The following is a 12,113-nucleotide window of genomic DNA, read 5'->3' as shown; positions in this document are numbered from 1 at the left end:
GGTCTGACCGCCCGGGGATCACCACCGCAGCGCATCGGAGCGGCGGACCAGAGGTCCCTGAGTCTACTCCTGCATCGTGCACGGGGCTTCCGTGCAGCGTTCCAGCCGGGGAGAGCGGCGGGCCATAGGCTCAGATGCCTCTCTCCTCAGGGCATGCCGGCGCGGCCGTGCGCAATGTCGGGGGGCGGAGCCAATGACGCGGCGTGACGTGGTGACGTCAGACGCCGTCAGCTGACCCGGACAGCGGGAGATTTAAAAATGGAGACCCCCCGGCAAGCTTCCACTGACAGCATACCTTCAGAGAAGGATTTATCTGTCTGCCTGATCCTGTCTACACTTCTGGCAAGTATGACTGCAAAGGAATCAGAGATGGAAGCCCTGCAAACCGTAAGTGTGACTTGCTGCAGGAATGTTATGCCCAGGGATTTGCATTGTGTGGGGGTTTTTCATTATGTACATGCATGTGTCCTTTGCAGGACAGGGAATCCACCCGGTCTAAGCAGGACCTTAGGAAAAAGTACAAAAAATGCGCCCTGTGCCTCAAAAAATTAGATGAGGCGTACAAAAAACCGCTATGCCAGGACTGTACTTCCAAGATCCTTACGGATGAACAGGCCGCATTTAGGGAGGATATTATATCCCTAGTCAGGGAGGATGTCCGGGCATCGATCTCCAGTCTCCCCCCAGCCCAGCGGGAAAGAAGGGCCACTAAAAGAGCGAGCCACATACGGCTGTCGAGCTCAGACTCTGAGCAATCCCTGGGCGACCTGTCGGACGGCGAACTCTTAGACCGTCCCTCTGACACCAAGGATGAGAATAAGAAGTATTATTTCTCTTCCGGGGACCTGGATGACCTGATCAGAGCCGTCAGGGATACAATGAAGCTAGAGGATGTGGTCGAGCCAAGGTCCGTACAGGATGACATGTTCGGCGGGCTCAGGCCAAGGAATCGCATCGTGTTCCCAGTCAATGATACTTTGAAAAAAGTAATCATGCATGAATGGGCTAGTGCGGACAGACATCTCTTCTTGTCCCGCGAGTACAAAGAAAGACTCCGCTTCGCGGAGGAAGATGTGAGCGTCTACGAAGAGGTCCCCAAGGTGGACGCACAAGTGGCCAGAATGGCAAAAAAAGACAGCCCTGCCATTTGACGACTCCTCACATCTTAAAGACCCGATGGACAACAGGGTTGATGCATTGATGAAACGGGCCTGGCAAACAACGGCCTACACGCTGGAGTCCAACATCGCAGCAACTTCCGTGGCGAGGTCGATGTTCCTCTGGTTAGGGGAACTAGACGACCAAATTAAGCAGAAGGCCCCCAGAGAGGCGTTGCTGGAGTGTATGCCTTTACTAAAATCAACAACAGGCTTCCTGGCAGACGCATCCGCCGAGTCCATGAGGCTGGCGGCCAGAAGCGCCGCATTGTCCAACATGGCCAGGCGGGCAATCTGGCTAAAAACGTGGAAGGCAGATACGGCCTCCAAAGGAAGATTGTGTTCCATCCCCTTTCATGGCCAGCACATTTTTGGCGCGGATTTGGAGGAGATCCTAAAAAGAGCCACAGACAAAACGCACAGTTTCCCGGATCAAGCCAGAACAGGATTTCCCTACAAACGGCAGCCATCCTTCAAGCCATACCGGGGCAAAGGAAAGACAGGGCGCTGGTCCTACCCCAAAGGAGGCAGGGGTAAGATAAAAACAACCCCTACCCCTATAGAAGAGTACCAGGTGGGGGGCAGACTATTGAACGTTTCCCAAGAATGGCAAAAGATTACAGATAACCCGTGGGTCCTGCAGCTCATAGCCCAGGGGTACAGGATAGAATTCTTCACCCGGCCCCCCAATTTCTTCAGAATCACCCCCACACAATCCCCTGCCATGCAGGACATCTTTAAAGATGAAATCTCTAAGCTGCTGCAAATGGGGGCGGTAGTTCGGGTCCCCACAGTAGAGCAGGGCCAGGGGTTCTACTCGCCTCTATTTTTGATAAAAAAGCCAAACGGCAGTTTTCGGATGATTCTTAATCTGAAGGGTCTGAATAAATTTATTACCTACAAAAGGTTTAAAATGCAGACAGTCCAGTCAGCGGTAACCCTGATCGAAAGAGGAGACTTTATGAGTACCGTCGACCTAAAAGACGCGTACTACCACGTCCCAGTCCTGCCAGAACATCCTAAATACCTGAGGTTTGCCATCAGAATAGGGAGCCGGGTACGCCATTTTCAGTTTCAGTGCCTACCCTTTGGCATCTCTACAGCACCCCGAATATTTTCTAAAATAGTGGCAGAGATGGTGGCGCATCTCCATGTAGCAGGTATAAATATCATCCCGTACCTGGACGACTTCCTGGTGATCGCCTCCTCATCCAAGATCCTCAGAGACAATACTAGCAAAGTCATTTCTCTGTTTCAGAGATTGGGGTGGATAGTCAACTTCCCCAAGTCTAGTCTTCTCCCCGAGACACGGAAAACCTTCCTGGGGGTGCAGATAGACTCAGTATCACAGACCTTGTCTTTGCCTCCACTCAGACAGGAAAGTCTTAGATGGGCGGCCAGAAGAAGCAAATGGCAATTAGGGACGCAATGGAGGCTCCTGGGCCTCATGACCTCCTGCATTGGCATTATCCCTTGGGCCCAGGCGCACTCCAGAACACTACAGAGAGCCATCCTGGGTAACTGGGATGGGACACCGATCTCTCTGGATAGGAGGATGCCCATGTCATCATCCGTCTTAAGGTCCCTCCGCTGGTGGCGGTCAACCGACACTCTAGAAGCTGAGTCCCCATGGGTGGCAGAACCCTTCATCTCTGTAGTAACCGATGCGAGCCAGTCTGGCTGGGGAGCGCAAGTGGGGCAGCGCCTGCTCCAGGGCGAGTGGGGACCGACGCTGCGTGCCCAAACATCGAATTTCAGAGAACTTAAGGCCATCTGGGAAGCGCTTCACAGATCCCAGGATATCCTAAAGAAGAGACACATAAAAGTCTTCTCTGATAATGTGACTGCCGTTTCACTTATTCGCCACCAGGGGGGCACCAGAAACGTTCATCTGCTGAAACTAACAGCCCGGATCTTCAGATGGGCCGAGACCACGGTACAATCCCTGACAGCGGTCCACCTCAAAGGGTCCCAGAACCAGACAGCCGACTTCTTCAGTCGAAGACGCCTGGACCCCGGAGAATGGTCGCTGAATCAAGAGGAGTTCCGTCTTATTACAGAAACCTGGGGCAGTCCACAGGTGGACCTGTTCGCGACCAGAAAAAAAACTCAAAATGCCCCGCCTACTTTTCCCAAGATCCGAGGGACAGGGCCGAGGGGTTAGACGCCTTTTCCCAGAGTTGGGATTTCAGTCTGGCATACGCCTTTCCCCTCATACCCCTGATCCCGAGGGTTCTTCAGAAGGTCCAGCAGAGCAACATCACGCTGATCCTAATCGCTCCACACTGGGAAAAAAGGGCATGGTTTCCGGTACTCCTAAAACTCGCCATCACGGAACCAATCCGCCTTCCATCCAGGAAGGATCTTCTAACGCAGGGCCCAGTTCTGTGCCCCAACTTAGAGAGACTGAACCTCGCGGTCTGGATATTGAGGAACAGACGCTACTAAGACAAGGTCTGTCCTCTAGAGTCATCGCGACGTTACGCCAGTCCCGAAAACCCGTGACCTCAGCTATCTATAATAAAATCTGGAAAAGATTCTCCTCCTGGAGGGGGTTGGAAGTCTCCAATCTCGACACTTCAGTGGCAGAGATTTTGGATTTCCTCCAGGAGGGTCTAGACAAAAACCTGAGACCGGGAACCCTGAAAGTGCAGGTATCAGCACTCTCGGCCATTCTAGATCAGCCCCTAGCGGATCATAGACTAATTCGCAGGTTTATGAAAGCGGCAGAGAGAATGAGGCCAGTTAGCCGCAGTATGGTCCCCCCATGGGACCTAAACTTAGTCCTCCAAAACCTGTGCAAAGATCCCTTTTGAGCCTATCGAGCAGATACCAATTAAGTTCCTCACGTTTAAAACTATGTTCTTGGTAGCTATCACAACGGCAAGGCGCGTGAGCGAGCTCCAGGCCCTATTTTGTAAGACACCTTACTTATTAATCCAGGACGATAGGGTCATACTAAAAACAGACCCCTTCTTTCTCCCAAAGGTAGCCTCAAAATTCCATAGACGGCAAGAAATTATTCTCCCTTCCTTCTGTCAAAATCCCCAAAACGAGAGGGAAAGAGTCTACCATACCCTGGATGTAAGGAGGGCCATTTTATGCTACTTAGAGCAGACCTCATCCTTCAGGAAGGCTGATTGTCTTTTTGTCCAATTCCAGGGGCCGGGCAGAGGAAGAGCGGCTTCTAGAAGATCCATTAGCCGCTGGATAAAATCCACCATCCAGCAGGCCTACTCTTCCTGCAACAGAACTATCCCGGAAGAACTCAAGGCCCATTCAACCAGGGCAGTATCCTGTTCCTGGGCAGAGAGGGCTATGGCGACGCCGGACCAAATTTGTAAGGCAGCCACATGGTCCAACCTGCACACCTCTCCTCCGATCTCTCTTTCGGGAGAAAGGTCCTGCAAGCAGTGGTCCCTTCCTAGAGAGTTAATCTGGTATACTCCAGGTCTGCCGTCAGGATGACGCCGGGAAAAGGGAGTGAATTTCTTACCGAAAATTCCTTTTTTCCGAGTCATCCTGACGGCACGTATTTCCCTCCCAAAAATTCACACGATTATATCTACGTCTATGCGGGCACGAACCAGTAGCCCAGAGGCTCCTATGTTGGACATTTCTGTTTTATGCGGTAAATTTGTGCATATTTCCTTTGTTTAATCCGGGTAAGCTACCCTCTTATTGTTTATGTTCAAATAGAACTAACCATGTTAATTTTGTCTCTGAGCAATAAAAATCTTCCTTGGTTAACCACGACATGTCCATGTAAGTAATTTAGAAGACACTGGTGAATGGGAGGCAGGAGGAGCCTTTTGAAGTCTCTTGCTTCCTGTCCCTACAAGGTCAAGGTGCAACCTCCAGGTCTGTTGTCAGGATGACTCGGAAAAAAGGAATTTTTGGAAAGAAATTCACTCCCTTCTGAACACAGGACAAACAGGGGGATCCATTTTCATGTGCACTATAGAAAAAAAACTGTATTTAAAATGACATATTTGGGGGCGTGGCTTGCCAATGGCGGGATAAGACGTGTTCCACATCAGCTCCCGAGCCGTCCATGCACCTAAACCCACCAGGTCCCATCTAAAAGAAGAGCAGGCACCACCAACAGACATGGGGAAGAGGAGGACTCAGCCACGCACTCCGGTACCGGCGGAGAGGCACCCGAACGGTCTCAACCGCTTCTTCAGCCCGCGCGGACGGAGAGGCAGCAGCTGGAGAGGGAGAGCCGCAGGAAGCTATGCCAGCGCTCTCGGAGGAGAAGCAGACCGCACACAGCGGCAGCAGCCGCGCTGCGGCAGTTATAGAGGCTCCTGCAGAGGGGGTAGAGCGGAGGGAGACGGTGGATCCTCCGGTCACAGCCAGGGCAACCCTGCAGTCCGACGGGCAGGAGATGGGAACACATCCCCCCTCCAAGGAGAATCCGAACCCACCAACTGCTGGAGCTCAGAAGCTCACACGGTACGTGCAGCAGGAGGAGAGGGAGGAAGCACCAGAGGGGAATGCTCCAGATCGGGGACCCTGGATGGTAATGTCGCCCAGTACACAAGGGACAGAGACGACCCGCAAGAAAATGGAGACACAGTCCCCCCCTGCACACAGAGCGGGGAGGGGTGGGGGGGAGGGGAAGCATGCACTCCAGTGCACATCAACAGGCAGATCTGGGGACACGGCTGACATCAGGGGCCGACAACCCAACCCACAAGGCACCCCAAGCCCCACTCATAAAGAAGGGACAGCCAGCTCCTCATCGTGGCTCTCCACCCCCCCCCCCCCCAAAACGCCAGAGGACATTGGGCTCCATGCTCTCCCTCCCTTAGCATGTACTCAGAAGACAGCGAGTGGGATTGGAAGGCGCACCTCAGAGCCCTCCCCACCAAAGCCGAAATCGATGCGTCTTTTTCCCATCTCGAACAATCACACAAGCGAGCGATGAGCCAGGTCCAGAAAGACATACAAGACATTGAAGAAACACTGGAACAAACCAATACAGTCCTCGAAGCCCACAGAAAAGTTATTACCTCTCATTCTAACCAGATCGCCAGCATCCTCACACATCGACGACATAGAAAATAGGCACAGAAGGAACAATATTCGCATAAGGGGCCTCCCAGAAGACGTCACCAATACGCAGCTGGAACAGTGGGCACAGGACTTCTTTGGCTCCCTTATCCAGAGAGCACGGGATAAGCCCATAGAAATCGATCGCATACATAGATCACTCGGCCCTAAGAACCCCGACCCGAAACGCCCCAGAGATGTAATTTGTCGCATCCGTTTTTATAAAGATAAAGAAGATATCCTTAAGCGAGCCAGGATCTCAGGGAATCTGTCTTACAATGAAGAGCCCATTATCCTACTACCAGATCTAGCGAGAACGCTACAACTCCGCAAAGCAGTGAGGCCACTGTTGGAGGCCCTTAAAGGAAAAGACATCCCATATAGATGGGGCTACCCATTCCAGCTGTCGGCCTGGAAAAACGGCAAATCCGCCATATTCCGCAATCTGGGGGACCTTCCTAACTTCGTAGGGACTTTCGAACTCCCAATGGTGTCATTACCGGACTGGCCGGCCCTACCCTCTCTACCGGGGCAACCAGCCATGGAGAACTGGCACACGGTGGAACCAGCACGCAGGAAGAAGGACCGCAAATCCGGATCCGGTCCTCCGCAGACATGAAGACCTCATCACAACCTGGGGCCCTTCGAGATCCACCCAGCTGGAGACACTGCCGGAACCTGAAAGACCCCCCTGCCACGGAGGGGCCTACATGCAGGGAGGCCCTACCTCCCTTGCCTCTTGTCCTTCCGCAATTCTGGGTCCTCCCTCACCGCCCTCACCTGTGCCTAGTTCTTATTTTATGTCCCTATACTTCACAAACTTATACGTTCTTATAAGTTATATATTCTACCTGCTCTCAACTATAGCTTGCCTGCTTTTCACAAATTTTCTCTTCTATCTCTGAATAATCTGGTTCATACTTTGAACCCCGCTGGGGTATCTGAATCATCTCAAGTGTCGGCCGGGATGCTGGTCCCCGCTGCTGTCAACTACTTTCCCCTCAAGGCTGGACGACACTACGTGTGGTCCGCCCCCCCCCGACGACGATGGTCGGGGAATAGCCTGCCAAGTTCCGGCTATCGTCGGATGTACAGTCTGTTTTTGTGTTTTTGTTTTCCTCTTCTCTCTCCCCTCACCTTCCCCTAGGTCGTCAGCATCGAGAGCTCCCCCCTTGAACATCGACAATGGATAACGTAACATTTTGTACCTACAACGTTAGAGGCCTGAATAAACCCGCCAAAAGAGGTCAGATACTCAGGCACCTACACAAAAATAGAGTTATGATCGCGCTCCTACAGGAGACCCACTTCTCCTCAAATAGCACTCCCAGCTGTAAGTCTAACTATTTCCCAACGTGGTTCCACAGCACGCTCCCAGAAAAGAAAATCTGTAGAACATCTATAGCAATCCACAAAAATCTCCCTCACCAGGTTATCGCATCTGAGATTGATCCAGATGGCCGCTATGTGTTTATTAAAATCTCTGTCTGCTCCAGAGTCCTAACTGTTGCAAATGTTTACTTCCCCAACCAGGCACAGGTCTCCTTTGGTCTCCGGGTCATGGACGCACTATCGAGCTTCGCCGGAGGATCACGTGTAATCCTGGGAGGAGACTTTAACCTCTGCCTCGATCCCACCCTAGACTCTGCAGCGGGTAGGTCCGGGGTTTCTTTCTCCAAATTACGCAAATTCAAAAAAGCCCTAGTTTCCCTAAAACTGGTAGATCTATGGAGGATACAACATCCTAAGACAAAAGACTATAGCTACCACTCGCTAGCCCACAATAGCTATAACCATTTAGATTACTTACTGGTCTCGCATGATCTTCTAGACTTGTCCCCCTCAAGCTCAATAGGGATCTTTTTATGGTCGGACCATGCTCCGGTCTTTGGGGCTCTAAAGGGCTTCACAGAAAGGAGAGGGAGCCACACGTGGCGCCTCAATGACAATCTCCTCAAAGACCCACAATGCGTTGAAGAGGTGAAACAAACGATTCACAACTTTAGAACAGATCACTTACACGATCCCACGACCCGACCCACCCAATGGGAAGCCCTGAAGTGTGTGATCAGAGGGGTCCTCATCTCTCATGGTGCTAGAATAAAACGCGAACGGGCACAGGGACTAAAAGACCTATTAACGAAACTAGGCAACCTTGAATCGGCTAACAAGAGTCTCCCCGCGGAGACACTTAAAGCGGACATCTCTGACACTAGGACCAGAATTCTATCCATCCTAGACCAACAATCACTATACGCCAGGGATAGATGGTGAAGTAGTTTCTACGAACACGGGAATAAATGCGGGAGGGTATTGGCCAGGGCCCTCCATCCCAAGACATCCGCGCCATACATCCCTTCACTAAACTCACCCTCCAAAGGACTAATACACACTAACAGAGACATTTTAGAGTGCTTCCAACAATACTATCAGAAGCTATATGACCTCCGCGAGGGCCGGGACAGTCAACAGTCTCAGGCAATCAAGGAGTACCTGGACAGACACGCACCGGGAGTACTCCCGGAGGAGGATGTGATTGGTTTAGAGAGCAACATCACGGAAGGGGAGATAAAGGAGGCAATCCAAAATCTAAAATTGGGCAAGAGCCCAGGCCCGGACGGGTTTACCCCTCGCTTCTACAAGGCGTTCGGGGACCTCTTGACCCCCTCATTAACTGATACCTTCAACTCTCTCTCTAACACATGCCCCTTTCCACCTCAGGCCCTCCAGGCAACAATTACAATTATCCCGAAACAGGGGAAAGACCATTCGCTCTGCTCTAGCTATCGACCAATATCTTTGTTAAATATCGACACAAAAATGTTCTCTAAAATCCTTGCCTCACGTCTAAGGCCCCTTATTCCGTCCCTGATCAATCGCGAACAGTCTGGTTTTGTCCCAGGCCGAGAGGCAAGGGACAATACTATCAGAACAATCTCCATAATCTCGCGGGCCCGCCTCCTGGGTACCCCCTTGTGCTTACTGTCAGTAGACGCCGAGAAAGCGTTTGATAGGGTTCACTGGGGGTTCCTAGAGGCAACCTTGAGAAAGATTGGACTGGGGCCCAGATTTATTGCTTGGGTTATGGCTCTATACCGAGATCCATGAGCCAGAGTCAGAGTGAATGGCGCCCTATCCTCACCGTTTAAAATTAAGAACGGGACGAGACAGGGTTGCCCTCTCTCCCCCTTCCTGTACGTCCTGGTGATGGAGTCCCTGGCCAACGCCCTAAGGAACAACCCCAACATCCGAGGGATACAATCAGCTTCCACCGTACATAAGCTCTCCCTTTTTGCCGATGACCTTTTAATTTACATTACAAACGCCCGGGTAGCTATCCCAGTTGCTTTAGAGAAATTCGAAAGATTCGGCAACGTTAGCAATTTCAAAGTAAATATAAACAAGTCCGAAATCCTCAACGTCTCTATCCCACGGGAGGTCGCCTCGGCAGTTAGCAGATTCTCCTCCATGAAATGGAGGAACGATCGCATAAAATACCTAGGTGTGAACATCACCAGCGACCCTGACGCCCTCTTCGACGCTAACTTCAAACCGATGCTAGATAACCTTAGAAAAGACCTTGGGAGGTGGAAGCCCCTCATGTTGACATGGTTCGGGAGAATACACGCTTTAAAGATGGACGTTTTGCCCAAATTCTTATATCTCTTCCATAATCTTCCGATCAAAATCCCAAAAACATATCTGACTAAGCTCCGCAAAATATCCTTGGTGTTTGTCTGGGAAGGAACAAAACCAAGGGTTAAATTCAAGACCCTAATCAGAAGAAAAAGGGATGGGGGAGTAAACCTACCCAGTTTCTCAATCTACTATAGGGCCTCGATAAGTAGATGCGTTATAGACATCATCCATAACAACCCTCCCAAACTCTGGGTGGACCTGGAACGGGGGGGGGGGGGGGGGGGGGGGGGGACACGTAGCTCTGGTGGCGGGTTCTTTCTGGCTCCCATCACAGGTGGCGGGTTGGACCTCCGAACTCTCTCCTTTGATGAAACAGCTATTAGCAATCTGGACCGGTTTCGCCTCACACATGGGCCTGGTCTCTCGCCCCGGCCCCCTCACCCCGGTGACCGGGAACCCTGACCTTCCAGTCCTCCTAAAGGGTTCTCCACTTCTGGCAGAAGGGGAGCCCTTGGCTCTCAGAGCTAGGGATGTAGTGACGACTCAAGGAGTCCGACCAATGCACGAGGTGCTGGGTGGGGACGGCCCCAGGACCGGAGCATGGTTTTTATATTTGCAAATTATACACTTTATCCAGTCCCTGGGCTCGCCGGCCACTCTCCAAAGCCCCCCTCTCCTGGTTCGAGCAGCTCTGCACCTCTCCCTCCACCGGCCCAGTAAAGGTTTCGGCACTATATAGCCTCCTGCTGGACGCAGAAACCGGGGACGACCCACCGGGATATGTGGCAAGCTGGGAGAGAGAGCTGGGGAGAACTTTTGAGAGAGACACATGGAGGAATGCCTTGATCCTAACACACTCAATGGCGACATCCTCCAAATACCAGGAAACCAATTATAAGATCCTAACCAAATGGTACAGAACCCCGGCACTACTAGCCAAAATATACCCCCAAACCCCAGACTTATGCTGGAGATGTCAGGGCGAAAGAGGCGACCTCCTGCACATATGGTGGTCTTGTCCTCTGGTCTTGCCTGTGTGGCAGGATATCGCCAAGCTATTCAATGCGGTTCATAGGGACAGCGTGGTCCTCACGCCGGAGGTTGCTTTGCTGTCCATGATCCCGGGACCCCTGTCCAAAGCTAAAAAGAGCATTCTCAGATTCTTTCTCATGGCTATGAGACAGACAATCCCGAGACTGTGGAGGTCCTCCTCCCCTCCCACGAGGTTCATGTGGTTGGAAGCCCTCGACAATATAAGCGGCATGGAGGACCTTGGCGCAGCAGACAAAGGGGAATCCCAAAAGTACTTTGCAGTATGGACAGCATGGATCCTGTTCAGGAACTCCCAGGAACTAAAAGACTGGCTCCAATCAGGTACAACCCCCTCCCCTTAGGCACTAACAGCTTGCTCATTGTCGTACAAATTACGAGATCTGGGTCAGAGCTCTTGAATGCTGACGATCACCCCCCGCGCACACCCTCCACCCACCCCCACTGCTCTTTATCCGCTTCCCCTCCTCCTGTTTCCAAATTCCTCCAACCCCCCCCCAAATCCTTTGTCTGTGTGCCCCTAAACCCCCCCCATCCCCTTGTTGATTAAGTCTAGTATATTAACAAGTTCACAGCATCAGCCCAAAAGGTAGCCGTATACCAGCCTGGCCCAAGGCTTAAACGCCCCTTACAGCCATGGGGCGGCAATTCTATAAACAAACCAACAACGACAGATCCGATCAGAGACTCCAACCCATATGGTTGAATCAAAAAGGCTACACTGTTTCCCCCCACGTTATGATGCTGTATCGAACTATATTGCGTTATATATTGTCTGTTAATCTGTTTCTCTTATAGGAAAACTAATAAATACATTTTGAACTATAAAATGACATATTTGCAAAAATATGAAATTTTATTTTTTCTCTTCTAAATTGCATTAATTTCTGAAAAAAACTGTGGTCAAAATACTCCTGACACCCCTCAGTGAATACATTAAGGGGTGTAGTTTTTAAAATGGGGTCATTTGTGGGGGTATCTATCGCTCTGACACCTATGAGCCTTTGCTATCTTGGCTTGGTGCAGGAAAACAAAGTGTTCCTCAAAATGCTGAAAATGTTAAATTTGTACGCCATCTAAATGGTTAAAAAAAAATAATTTTCAAACGTGCATTCAGAATAAAGTAAACATGGAAAAATATATCTTGGCAAAGATTTGTACTGTATGTTTGCACATATTTGAGATATTACATTTGAAAATGACAATTCA

This window comes from Eleutherodactylus coqui, chromosome 5 (genome assembly GCF_035609145.1).
Source record: "Eleutherodactylus coqui strain aEleCoq1 chromosome 5, aEleCoq1.hap1, whole genome shotgun sequence".
NCBI lineage: Eukaryota > Metazoa > Chordata > Amphibia > Anura > Eleutherodactylidae > Eleutherodactylus > Eleutherodactylus coqui.
Note: the sequence above shows the minus strand (reverse complement) of the source record.